Below are 14,075 nucleotides of genomic sequence, written 5' to 3' on the forward strand. Positions count from 1 at the left end.
CAGGATTAAGGATAGGATTCTTGGCAGCGTGGAGGAACAGAGGGATCTTGGTGTGCAGATACATAGATCCCTTAAAATGGCCACCCAAGTGGACAGGGTTGTTAAGAAAGCATATGGTGTTTTGGCTTTCATTAACAGGGGGATTGAGTTTAAGAGTCGTGAGATCTTGTTGCAGCTCTATAAAACTTTGGTTAGACCGCACTTGGAATACTGCGTCCAGTTCTGGGCGCCCTATTATAGGAAAGATGTGGATGCTTTGGAGAGGGTTCAGAGGAGGTTTACCAGGATGCTGCCTGGACTGGAGGGCTTATCTTATGAAGAGAGGTTGACTGAGCTCGGTCTCTTTTCATTGGAGAAAAGGAGGAGGAGAGGGGACCTAATTGAGGTATACAAGATAATGAGAGGCATAGATAGAGTCGATAGCCAGAGACTATTTCCCAGGGCAGAAATGGCTAGCACGAGGGGTCATAGTTTTAAGCTGGTTGGTGGAAAGTATAGAGGGGATGTCAGAGGCAGGTTCTTTACGCAGAGAGTTGTGAGAGCATGGAATGCGTTGCCAGCAGCAGTTGTGGAAGCAAGGTCATTGGGGTCATTTAAGAGACTGCTGGACATGCATATGGTCACAGAAATTTGAGGGTGCATACATGAGGATCAATGGTCGGCACAACATTGTGGGCTGAAGGGCCTGTTCTGTGCTGTACTGTTCTATGTTCTATGTTCTATCCTTTCTTGATCAAACAAATACTGAATTGCTGATTTGGAGTCCTGCTTTTTTTAAACCTAACATTGCTCCACATTTCGGGAGCATCATTACAATAAAACACTGACAGGAATTTAAGAAGGTAGCCTGCCACCTTCTTCACAGGATAATGAAAAATAGGCAATAAATGCTGCTTTCGTAGTGCCAACTAAAGTACAAGAATCTAATGAAAAGAAAACAAGTATATACTATACAGTTATCTTTTATATACAAGTGGCCCATCTCATCTATCAACAGCTCAAAATATCAGTAAAGCAGTAAATTGGAGCTCCATGTAGGAATTCTTGTAGTGATGATTCTAATACTTGAAGGATTTGCTTATTTACCTAACTAGCAAGATGGCAAGCTTGAAATATGAAGCATGTGAACTGACTACTTAAAACAAAATAGACGGAAGATATGATATTGGAACTGAGCTGTGAAATATCAGGTTTTGAATCTTGGAACAGCTTGTAACCTTTTATAAGTTGGGCACGGAAGCAGTTAAAAGGTGCCACGAGACAAAGAGTGACAAAGTAGTAACCACACAAATTGTAGTTTTTTGTTGCAATTATCATTGTTATTCAAGTTGGATCAAAGATTAGAGAAGAACAAAGAATGACAAATTGTGGTCACATTATTCAAAGTGATTTGGCACTTCTGATGTGTTTATCCTCTATTATTCTGGTACTTCTGTAGTTGGTACTCTTTTATAACACATTTAGATGTAAGTCATTAACTTTCCTTAATTAGAAATGATATTGCAATCTTCAATAAAAATATTGTCTCCTCCAAAATTCTTGAACTGGTCTAAATGTTGGAGAAGTTGTAAAATTTCTAATTACCATATTATTGTTTTAGTTAAAATACATCTTTCAGCAAGTCCAAAACAGCAAAGGCCTTGAATGTTCAACTAAAAGGATAAGGCAGCAGATACAAATGTCTACAAGTGCAAGTCAGGAATGTGATCTGGGTTGTCTGGGTGGGTGCACTCCAGCAACACCCAAGAAGCTTGTCACCACCCATGGCAAAGCAGCCCCCTTGACTGGCATCCCATCTATCATTTACAAGTTAGTGGACTGCCTTATTGAACCACAGCAAGCCATTTAGTGTAGATAGACCATTATGGAGGGAGTTCCAGCACCTTTGACCCAGTGACATTGAGGAAAGGTCAGTATATTTTTAGGTTCAGAGGATCAATGGCTTGGATGGGATTTTGCAGGTAGTACTGTTCCCTTATTATCTGCTGCCCTTGCCTTCTGGATGGCCGGGGGTTTGAAAGATTTAGTGAAAGTTTCTGAAATGTATCATGTAGGTCATTCATGCTGCTGCCACTGTGCACCAGTGGCACAAGAGGTGAATGTTTGTGGGTGTGATGCCAATCAAGGGAGCTGTTTTGTCCTGATTAATGACAAGGTGCATTTATTCAGGCAAACAGGAAGTATTCCATAATACATTCTTGAACGAAGCAAATACCTCTTGCTGATACTGTTTATGATCCTTTTCAGCAGTTTACAGATGCTTGAGACTAGACTGATGGGGCAGTAATTAGCTAGTTTGGATTTGTTCTGCTATGTATGCTCAGGAACTACCAGAACAATTTCACACCTTTTATGTCAGATGCTAAGGTTGTATCAACTTAGGAACCGGTTGATTAGGGGTATGTCAAGTTCTGGAGCACAAGTCTTCTGTACTATTGCTGAAATGTTGTCAGAGCCCATTGCCTTTGCATTATCCAGTGCCTTGAGCTATGTCTTGATATCATGTGGAACGAATTGAATTAGCTGAAGACTGTCATCTGTGATATTGGGACTGTTTGGAGGAGGCTGCTATTTATTGTAGTTTGGGTATGTTATATTGGGACCGTGTCCTTTTAAGAGGTGAGTCTCATGAGCACTGGTCAGTGTGACTGGTGAATCATCAGCCAGGTTTGTGGGCTTGGTCAAACATATTTTAGGTTCTTTCAGAAAGCCTCTGTTTCAGAATAAAATTTCCCAGTTGGTTTGCAGCAGACGACAAATTTGTATGTTCTTTAGTTCTGACTGGAGTCTAGTAACTTTCCAGTGTAGAACAGAGGCCAAGGAGGATTATTTACTTCTGGATGAAATTGTTTATAAATTGTTTAGCCCTATCTTTTGCACTGACCTCCCCAGTCTTTGATGATTGAGACCTCTATGGAGCCTCCTCCAGTTTAATTGTCTAACATCATTTAAGACTGGATGTGGCAGGACTGCAGGGCTTAGATCTGATCTGTTGGTTGTAGAACTGCTTTGCCTTTTCAATCTCTTGCTGTTTATGCTGTTTGACATGCAAATAATTCTGTTTTGTAGCTTTACTAGGTTGACGCCTCATTGTTAGATATGTCTGGTGTAGGTCCAAGCATGTCTTCCTTCAGTCTTCCTTGAACCCTGCCTCTTGGTAATGATAAAGTGAGAGATACACTAGGCCATGAGGTTTATGTTAGAGTACAATTTTGCTGCTGATGATGGCGCACAGATGCCCAGACTTGAATTAGTAGCTCTGTTCAAAATCCCATTTTGCACAATGGTAATGCCATACAATAGAATAGAAGGCATTCTGGATGTGAAAATGGGACTTCATCTCCACTAGGACTATGCAGCAGTCACTCCTACTGATGCTGTCATTGACAAGTGTATTTGTGAAAAGCAGAGACGTTCTGTGCTGTGGATTTTGTGACTTACATGGGCTACCGGTCCTGGGCCAAGCTGTCTGCTTGATTTTCTAAGTTGTGCTCTTCTGCCTTATCAACAAAGCTAAGAAATATTCCCAACCAGAATGCCATTCCTACCAAAAAATCATTTTGCGTATGTGGGAGGTCAGTGGATTTAGGAAGTTGAAAAATACAGAAGTTAGGTGCAATTGTTACACCTTGGCAAAGTACTCATAAAAGGCATAGCAATCAAGTCTGAAAAAAAGGAAATCAAGGGAACATTTGCCCTATATGGGTATCGCTTTTACAATGTGTAGTTATGTCATAAAAGCAAGAGAATACCAAGTACAGCAAGACTAAGTGACGGTTGCTTCTATACAAATGAGCTGGTGGGACTCGGGCAATCAAACTGAGTGTCATTTGCAGGACAAGTAGCTGGATTTTGTCAAGATTTGTCCCAGGCAGTTCTGTCATGTGCTTGACGGGCTGTTCCCTGGGATGCACACTGAAACAAACATTGACTGCAGCAGGAAGACCATCACCTCAGTGAAACATGTTTTTTGGTCTGCCCAAAACCTGCAGTCTTCCTGTATAAAGAGTTGATCTTTATCGAGTGTTGTAACTGGCACATTCCAAGGTCCAAGACTGGGCTGAAGGACTCACTGAACTTTGGTGGAGTATACTGAGATCCATTCAGTTGTCAGCCTCCCTCATTGCCTCAAAGTGTAAATATTTCCTTCCTGCATGAGTTAGAAATGCTGTTGTTATTTGCATCTCCATATTAGTTCTGTAGGAAGTAAAATTCCAATGTGTTATTGCATTTCTTTTTCCTTGCCAGAACGATTCCATACTGCAAAATGAGAACCTTTCTGCATGTACTATAAATTTTTAACAAATGAAGTATATTTTTGCAATAATAAAAATTAACAGTGTACAAGTGTTGTAATATGATAAAGCAGAACTTGTGTGATTACTTTTTAGATCCTGAACAATACGGAGTAATTACTTTGATCACCAAAATGGCCAATAATGTACACTAATGGGGCTGGTGTTGTCAACGAGTTGCAACATGTTTCAGGACACGTTCACTCAAGTGCTGCTCACCTCATTCCATGCACGGTGAAATTTTTTCATGCTGCTATATTTTGTGGGAGAGTGTGATGTGCAGAATTAATCCATCATTCTTCCAGTATTGGAGAGTGATATTTAAACAATTGGTCACTCACTCACGGACAACACCAGGCACCAGAAATGATAAGATATAAAATTAATCCCAGAATGATGCATCAAAGTATGCAGTGTTGAAACATAGAAGCATACCCAATCTGACATAGATAAATACAGTGAGAATAAAAAAAAATTTTCAAGGGAATGATGCAAGGGTAACAAATCCAGCTTGGAGTTGGTCACAATATTTCTGTTGGGGCTGAAACACTGTTCAATCTGAATTCCAAACTATTTCGCTCAATGGTGCTAAATAACAGTTGTCTGTAATTGTCCTGCTCATCGGAGATTTGTATACATCCTGCAGTGCCACTGTTGAGACTGACTGCTGCTTTTTGTTGGTTCTGAATGATGCTGATCCGCACTTTGCTCTGCCTACAGGTAGAATTTGAACTTTTCACAGCTTGAACGGTATAATGATGATGCAAATACATAGAAACTTAGGGCACTGCCCAATTTATATACCATGTAAGCTAAAAGGAAGAAAAATGTGCAGGAGTTAAATTTTTCTTTTGGTGTGCATTGTAAACTTATATTGTCTATTCTATACAGAGCAAGACCGTTTTATTGACAATAACATATACTTTCAACTTGACCAGTCAATGACCAGTTATATAAAAATATAGAACTACAGATGCTGGAAATCAGAAACAGAAAATGCTGGAAAACCTCTGCAGATCTGACAGCATCTGTGGAGAGAGAAGGGTCACTGGATCCATGACGTCAACTTTGCTTTCTCTCCACAGAAGGTTCCACATGATGTTTGGCAACATCAACCAATCTTTCATTCCATTCATTTGGGAAACCAGACATGACATCAAACAGGTAACGCTTGGCAACCACTACTTTATTGTCCACTTTGAAAGCAAAAATTATGAGTCATGAAATTATATGTTATACATTGGATTGCCATCATTCACTGTCTTGGAACAGCACCTTACAATGTATACTGATAGGATAGGTGTGTTTATAAGATTTTGAAAGCATATGTATGGTTTTATCTTAGAGAAATCTATGTCCTAAGCTGCGGTTGATTGTAGGTATAAGGAGAAGACTAAAACAATGAGGCAAATACCAAAAAAAAAGTATTTCTGTCTAATTTGGGGAGCTTTAATACAGTTAACTTAAGTTGAATGTAGCTTGGAAAATTGTCCGTTGAGTTATGCTGTTAAAGCTAAAACGTAATCCGTTATTTTGAAGAGCACTTAAGTCAGTGGCTGAATCTTCACCCCCTCACATATTATACTTTTGAGGTAACAGAAAGCTGAAAGTTCAGAGTTATTGAAAGTATTTTTCATGTGGTATTCATTGGTCAGTGCCAGTTGTATTGGAATCATATTTCCCAAGCTTCGGAATGTTGAACAGTTGGAACACAGATTAACATTGATGGCTTCCTGAAGAAATTGCAGCAGCGGAGCTGAAAGGGAGTGAGCCAGAGGGCACCCTGGTAAGGTAAAGGGACGAAGTGGACTAGAATAATTTAGGGTATGTGGTTGGTGTGGATGAATTGGACCGAAGGGTCTGTTTCCGTGCTGTTTAGCTTTATGACTCTATGACTGACCCAACTGAAAAAGTAGCATCACAGGAGAGCTGTGATCTGATTGGCTGTTAGAAAATCTGCCTGAAAGAAAGCTAATGGCCTGCTGGCCTTCATAACAAGAGGAATTGAGTATAGGAGCAAAGAGGTCCTTCTGCAGCTGTATAGGGCCCTGTTGAGACCGCACCTGGAGTATTGTGTGCAGTTTTGGTCTCCATATTTGAGGAAGGGCATTCTTACTATTGAGGGAGTGCACCTTAGGTTCATGAGGTTAATTCCCGGAATGGCGGGACTATCATATGTTGAAAGATTGGAGCGACTGGACTTGTATACACTTGAGTTTAGAAGGATAAGAGGGGATCTGATTGAGAAGTATAAGATTATTAAGGGATTGGACACTCTGGAGGCAGGAAGCATGCTTCTGCTGATAGGTGAGTCCAGACCAGAGGACACAGTTTAAAAATAAGGGGTAGGCCATTTAGAACAGAGTTGAGGAAAAACTTCTTCATCCAGAGAGTGGTGGATATATGGAATGCTCTGCCCCAGAAGGCAGTGGAGGCCAAGTCTCTGGATAGTTTCAAGAAAGAGATGGATAGAGCTCTTACAGATAGTGGAATCAAGGGTTATGGGGATAAGGCAGGAACAGGATACTGATTGTGGATGATCAGCCATGATCATAATGAATGTTGGTGCTGGCTCAAAGGGCCGAATGGCCTACTCCAGCACCTATTGTCTATTGTGATTTAAAGCAAAGACACTTCATAGCAACATAAAGTAACTTAAGTCAGACATTAGCTAACTGATAAAGGTTTCGGGAGACTGGTCAGAAGAGGCTGTGGTGGGGATCAGGTAAGATATATTTTCGATTTCCATTGTTCCTACTTATTACAGCAGTGGGGATGGAGGCTTGAGCAGTTGTATGCTCCTCTTGCAGGATGTGGGAGGTCAGGGCCACTACCAGTGTCCCTGTTGATTTCACCTGTGAGATGCACACCCAGCTTCAGTTCCTCACAGACCATGGAGGTGGTCCATAGTGAACTGGAGCTGGATGAACTCCACATCATTTGAGAGGCTGAGGGGTTGATAGAGAGGGGTTACAGAGAGGTTGCCACACCTAGGATACAGGATGAAGGTAGCTAGGTGACTGTCAGGAGAGGGAAAGTGAATAGGCAGACAGAGCGGGGATCCCCTGTGGCCATTCCCCTCAATAATAAGTATACTGCTTTGGATTCTTTTGGGGAGGGCAACCTACCAAGGAAAGCCACAGCAGCGAAGTCTTTGGCACTGAGCCTGGCTCTGTAGCTCAGAAGGGAAGGGGGAGAAGAGGAGAGCGATAGTGATTGTAGAATCATTGGTTAGTGGAACAGACAGGAGATTCTATGGAGGAGAACGAGACTCCCAGATGTTGTGCTGCCTCCTGAGTGCCAGGGTCAGGGAAGTCTCTGATCGAGTTAATGGCATTCTTAAGAGGGACGGTGAGCAGCCAGCGTTGTAGTATACATCAGTACAATGACATAGCTAGGAAAAAGGATGAGGTCCTGAAAAGTGAATATAGGGAGCTAGGAAGGGAGCTAGAAAGCAGGACCTCAAGAGTTGTAACCTCTGGATTGCTACCTGTATCACACGCTAATGAGAGCAAGAATAGGAAGATATGGCAGATAAATTCATGGCTGGAGAGTTGGTGCAAGGGGCAGGGGTTCAGATTTGCGGACAATTGGGATCCCTTCTGGGGAAGATATGACCTGTACAAAAGAGTCATATTACAGCTGAACTTGAGTCGGACCAATATCCTTGCAGACAGGCTTGCTAGAGCTTTCGGGAGGCTTTAAACTAGGGGTTGGTCGGGGAATGGGCACCAGTGCATTAGGTCAGAGGATGGAGCAGTTGGCATAAAGGTTGATGCAATGAGCAGGGAGATTGTGAGGAAGGACAGACTAAAATGGCAGGAGGATGGGAGTCCATGCGGAAAGGCAGAATGAAGCAGTGCAGAGACCAGAGCAAAAGCTGGAAAAGAATAAAGTAAAATTTGAGGACAGAATCTAGTCTAATGCAAAAGACAAAAAGATTACTAGATTCTAAAGGGACAATGAGTATAAGGGCACCTTATTTGAATGTCCATAATATTTGAAACAAAGTCAATGAACTTGTGCAAATCAGTATGAAGGGGTATAATTCGGTTGCTATCATGGAAACATGGTTGCAGGGTGGTGATGACTGGGAACTAAATATCCAAGGGTTTCAGGTAATTCGGAAGGATAGGCAGGAAGGTAATGGAGATGCGGTTGCTCTCTTAATTAAGTGTGAGATCAGGGCAACAGTGAGAGATGCTATAGGATCTAAGGAGCAAAATGTTGAATCCATCTGTGTTCATCATATATATAATGTTGAATCCATCTGTGTTCATGATATATATAAATGATATGGAAGAGGAGACCGAGTGTAATATATCTAAGATTGCTGATGAAATTAAATTGAGTGGTAAGGCAAATGGTGCAGAGGATGTAGAGAGTCTGCAGAGATATTTAGATAGGTTAAGTGATTGGGCAAGGGTCTGGCAGATAGGCTACAATGTTGGTAAATGTAAGGTCATCCACTTTGGAAGCAAAAATAATAGATCAGATTATTTTTTAAATGGCAAAAGATTTGCAGCATGCTGTTGTGCAGAGAGACTTAGGGGTGCTTGAATCTCTAAAAGTTGGTTTACAGGTGCAACACGTAATGTGGGAGGCAAACAGAATTTTGGGTTTCGTTGCTAGAGGGATTGAACTTAAGAGCGGTGAGGTTCTACTACAATTGTACAAGGTGCTGGTGAGACTGCACCTGGAATATTGTACATGGTTCTGGTCTACAAACTCAAGGAAGGATATACTGGCTTTGGAGGTGGTACAGAGGTGGCTCAAATTGTATCAGAGATAATGGGAACTGCAGATGCTGGAGAATCCGAGATAACAAAATGTGAAGCTGGATGAACACAGCAGGCCAAGCAGCATCTCAGGAGCACAAAAGCTGACGTTTCGGGCCTAGACCCTTCATCAGAGGTCTCTCTGATGAAGGGTCTAGGCCCGAAACGTCAGCTTTTGTGCTCCTCAGATGCTGCTTGGCCTGGGGTGTTCATCCAGCTTCACACTTTATTATCTTACAGAGGAGGCTCACCTGATTGTAGAGTTGAGAGGTTACCCTATGAGGAGAGATCGAGCCACCTGGGACTCTACTGGCTAGAATTTATAAGAATGAGAGGGGATCTTACAGCAACATATAGAATTATGAAAGGGAAAAGATAAGATAGAGGCAGGCAAGTTGTTTCCACTGGTGGCAGAGACTAGAACCAGAGGACAAAGCATCAAGATTAGGGGAGTAGATTTAGGACAGAGATGAGGAAGAACTGCTTTCCTCAGAGAGTGGGGAATCTCTAGAATTATGTGCCCAAGGAAGCATTAGACACAGCTTCATTAAATATATTTAAGACACAGTTGGACATATTTTTACATGGTAGGGGGCTTAAGGATTAAGGATAAGGCAATGGGATGAGCTGAGACTACGGATAGATCAGCTGTGATCTTATTAAATGGTGGAGCAGCTCAATGGGCCAAATGGTCTACTCCTGCTTCTATCTCTTATGAATGTATTAATAGTAAATCAAGAAGCTTGTTAGGTTTAGATTCTGATTTTGATAGAGCTACTTCTGTCATATGTATAACTTAATGTTGAGACATCCTGATTACGATGGAATGGTTGATGGGCATAACTGGAGGTTGCCTTTTATTGCAATATTCAGGTGGCTGTGTAGGGATTAGTCAAGCATATTCCTAAAATACTATTTTATTTACAGTACTGCATTATCACCTGTAAAAATCATTTCCTAAATTAATTCTAAGATGCCAACCATTTGAATTTTTTTCCTTCATTGGATATGCTTCATCCCTTCATTACGCATTAATGCAATGAACATTAAACAGAATTAATGTGTTTCATCATTGGCGGATGCAAGACAATATTGACTGTCTTGTCTCAGTTGAATAGTTAAGTTTGCAGAATGTAGAGTAGAATCATAGACATTCATTGAAAACATGGCATCTGTCTTTTCCTCTTAGATAACAAAGAACACTTTATCATGTTATTGAATGGTTTGATGACCCTAAGTGCACCACTGAGTGACTTCATATCTGAACAGGAGAAACAAAGCTGAGAAAACCTGTAAATACTGGATAACACCTTTTAAAGCTCGCCTGTAACTCTTAGAAAGGAAGTGCAGTGTGGCTGTAACAGCTATTAGCAGCCATTCTATAACTACCTCGGTTGCGTTTTGTGATGCAATAGCTCTGTCTGAAAATATTGATTAAAATATTTGCAATGTATTTCTGTGCAGAGATTCCTGCCATTTGGCAGGCTATTATCGCACCGTGGTAATGTCACTACCTCTGATCCAGGAGGCCTGGGTTCAAGTCCAACCTGCTCCAGAGTTGTGTAGTACTATCTCTCCAACAGATTGGTTAGAAAATATCATAACTAATTCCGCCTTCAAAAAGACACAAGGATGATACAGTATGTCAGAGCATGTACCAAGATTTCAAATGACATACGGGAGTTTATGGTGCATGTGGTAGAGAAGAATAGAATGCCTGCCTCCCCTCAACAAAATCTTAATGCTCTATCTTTCACCTTTCAAATGCACAAGAATTGCAACCTGGCCAAGCAGTGGTGGAGCAGCAAAAGGTGAAAGAGCATGAAGACAGTGAAAAAAAGAAACGTTGGATTCAATTCTGGTTGCCACACTACCAGAAGGATGTGGTGGCTTTGGAGAGGGTACAGTAAAGATGGCCCAGGATGTTGCCTGGTATCGAGGCCATTAGCTACGAGAGTTTGGAGAAACTTGGGTTGTTCTCACTGGAATGACGGAAGTTGTAGGGTGACCTGACATAGGTTGAAGAGCATGGACTGACTGGACAACCAGAAGCTTTTTCCCAGAGAGGAAGTGTCAGTTACCATGGGGCCGTGGGTTTAAGGTGCGATGGGCAAGATTTAAAGGTGATGTACGAGGCAAATGTTTTTTAGACAAAAGGTTTTGGATGCCTGGAACTCGCTACTGCAGGAGGTAGTGGAAGCACATGCAATAGTGATGTTTAAAGGGCATCTCGACAAATATATGAATAGGATGGGAATAGAGGGATACGCTCCCCAGAAGGGGAGAGGGTTTTAGATGAGAAGGGCAACATAACGATGCAGGCTTAGAGGGCCAAAGGGCCTGTTCCTGTGATGTAATTTTCTTTATTCTTTGTTCCTTGTTCCTTGTTATCGTCATTAGTTATCACACTTGCAGCTACCAAATCATATACTGACATTACATTTATTTCAGAGGATAACTTAGAGGTAGGATCTGTGCATGTTGAGAGAAAGGTAGCCTGAAGACAGAGCGAGAGACAAGGGTAGTATGTGCCTGCTAGCAAGCCAACCAGGGAGTGAGGTTCTGCTGCAGTAGATGGGAATGTGCACTTCTCTGGGGTGGCCTTAAGATAAAGGCTGATGGGTATTGGTGATCAACTTTTGGGGACAACAAAAAGGAACTTTTTAGCAAGGGGGATCCCGAGAATATCTTTTGAAAAATTATTCATTGGTTGCATATATCACTCAGTAGGCCCCCATTTATTGCCCATCTCTAATTGCCATGGAGGAGGCGGTAGTGACTAGATCTTTTGAACACCACAGTGCAGTTAGGAAGGGAGTTGCTGGATTTTGATCCATTAATAGTAAAGGAATGGTGACATATTTTCAAGTAAGAATAGGGTGTGCCTTGGAGTGGAACTTTCAGATAATGGTGTTCCCATCCAGGGGATAGTTGTAACAGATCTGGAAGGTGCTGTCTAAAGAGTCTTGGTAGTTAGTGTAGTGCTTCTTGCACATTTCTGCCTTGGCAGTTCAGTGGCGAATGGAATTAACAATGGAAATGGTGGATGTAGTGCCAGTTAAGTGGGTTGCTTTGTCCTGGATGGTTTCAAGATTCTTGAGTGTTCTTGAGCACCCATCCTGGCAAATGGAGAGTATTCTATCACATTATTGACTTATGTCTTAAAGGTGATAGCCTGGCAGAGGAGATGTAGGAGGTTCGATACATGCTACACGCTACAGAATTCCTAGTTCTTAATATTGCCTGTTCTATCATATAAAGAACCAACCGCATGCAAGGTCATCATCATATTCACTGTTTGGAGAAATATATACAAGCTAGCTTGTAATCATGTGACCTCTACCCGTGTTCTAACCTGCTTTCACTTTTTAGTCTGCAGCAATTATTAAATGCATCATTTGAAACATGATGTCAGAAGTGTGAAGCTGAAATTGAGTGAATTCTCAGAGCTGGAGGCCACTGTAAGGAAAACAACGAGGAAGAAATAAAACTACAATCAGCAACCTTGAATTATAGAGTGGATCTGTATGGTCATAAACTTTCCACTCTCTGCTGCTATGAAAATAAAAGAAGTGACATATGAAATAGAATTGAACTTTCTTTCACTCTGTGCTAAAACTGTGAAATAGCTTTGAAATTTAATAAAATGCCCAGGCAAGTAAGAGTGGCAAACCTGTTATCAGTATTTGAGAATGTGTTGTACGAGTTATATTGCAGCTGAGATCTCACTGAGAAGGCAACTGCAGAAATGTATAGAGTGTGGAGCTGGATGAACACAGCAGGCCAAGCAGCATCTCAGGAGCACAAAAGTTGACGTTTTGGGCCTAGACCCTTCAAATGTATACAGTTTTTAAGTGACAATGGGAACTGCAGATGCTGGAGAATCCAAGGTAACAAAGTGTGGAGCTGGATGAACACAGCAGGCCAAGCAGCATCTCAGGAGCACAAAAGCTGACATTTCGGGCCTAGACCCTTCATCAGAGAGGGGGATGGGGAGAGGGAACTGGAATAAATAGGGAGAGAGGGGGAGGCGGACCAAAGACAGAGAGAAAAGAAGATAGGTGGAGCGGAGAGTATAGGTGAGGAGGTAGGGAGGGGATAAGTCAGTCCAAGGAATACGGACAGGTCAAGGAGGTGGGATGAGGTGGTAGGTAGGAAACGGAGGTGCGGCTTGAGGTGGGAGGAAGGGATGGGTGAGAGGAAGAACAGGTTAGGGAAGTGGAAACAGGCTGGGCTGGTTTTGGGATGCAGTGGGGGGACGGAACGAGCTGGGCTGGTTTTGTGATGCAGTGGGGGAAGGGGAAGAACTGGGCTGGTTTTGGGGTGCAGTGGGGGAAGGGGAGATTTTGAAGCTTGTGAAGTCCACATTGACACCATTGGGCTGCAGGGTTCCCAAATGGAATATGAGTTGCTGTTCTTGCAACCTTCGGGTGGCATCATTGTGACACTGCAGGAGGCCCATTATGGACATGTCATCTGAGGAATGGGAAGGGGAGTTAAAATGGTTCGTGACTGGGAGGTGCAGTTGTTTGTTGTGAACCGAGCGGAGATGTTCTGCAAAGTGGTCCCCAAGCCTCCGCTTGGTTTCCCCAATGTAGAGGAAGCCACAGCGGGTACAATGGATACAATTTACCACATTGGCAGATGTGCAGGTGAACATCTGCTTGATATGGAAGGCCGTCATGGGGCCTGGCAACAAATAACTGCACCTCCCAGTCGCGAACCATTTTAACTCCCCCTCCCATTCCTCAGACGACATGTCCATCATGGGCCTCCTGCAGTGCCTCAATGATGCCACCCGAAGGTTGCAGGAACAGCAACTCATATTCCGTTTGGGAACCCTGCAGCCCAATGGTATCAATGTGGACTTCACAAGCTTCAAAATCTCCCCTTCTCCCACTGTATCCCAAAACCAGCCCAGTTCTTCCCCTCCCCCCACTTCATCCCAAAATTGGCCCAGCCTGTCTCCACTTCCCTAACCTGTTCTTCCTCTCACCTATCC

General features: G+C 42.5%; 1 long non-coding RNA gene across 1 annotated transcript in view; it reads left to right on the forward strand.

The window, feature by feature from the left end:
- Positions 1–12,717, forward strand: part of LOC125453712 (uncharacterized) — a 38,450-nt gene extending 25,733 nt beyond the window's left edge. The window contains exons 2-3 of the long non-coding RNA XR_007247826.2: positions 5,381–5,459; positions 12,446–12,717. This is a non-coding gene — a long non-coding RNA (uncharacterized LOC125453712). The remainder of the gene's footprint in view (positions 1–5,380; positions 5,460–12,445) is intronic.
- Positions 12,718–14,075: the final 1,358 nt, after the last annotated feature.

This window comes from Stegostoma tigrinum, chromosome 6, assembly GCF_030684315.1.
Source record: "Stegostoma tigrinum isolate sSteTig4 chromosome 6, sSteTig4.hap1, whole genome shotgun sequence".
NCBI lineage: Eukaryota > Metazoa > Chordata > Chondrichthyes > Orectolobiformes > Stegostomatidae > Stegostoma > Stegostoma tigrinum.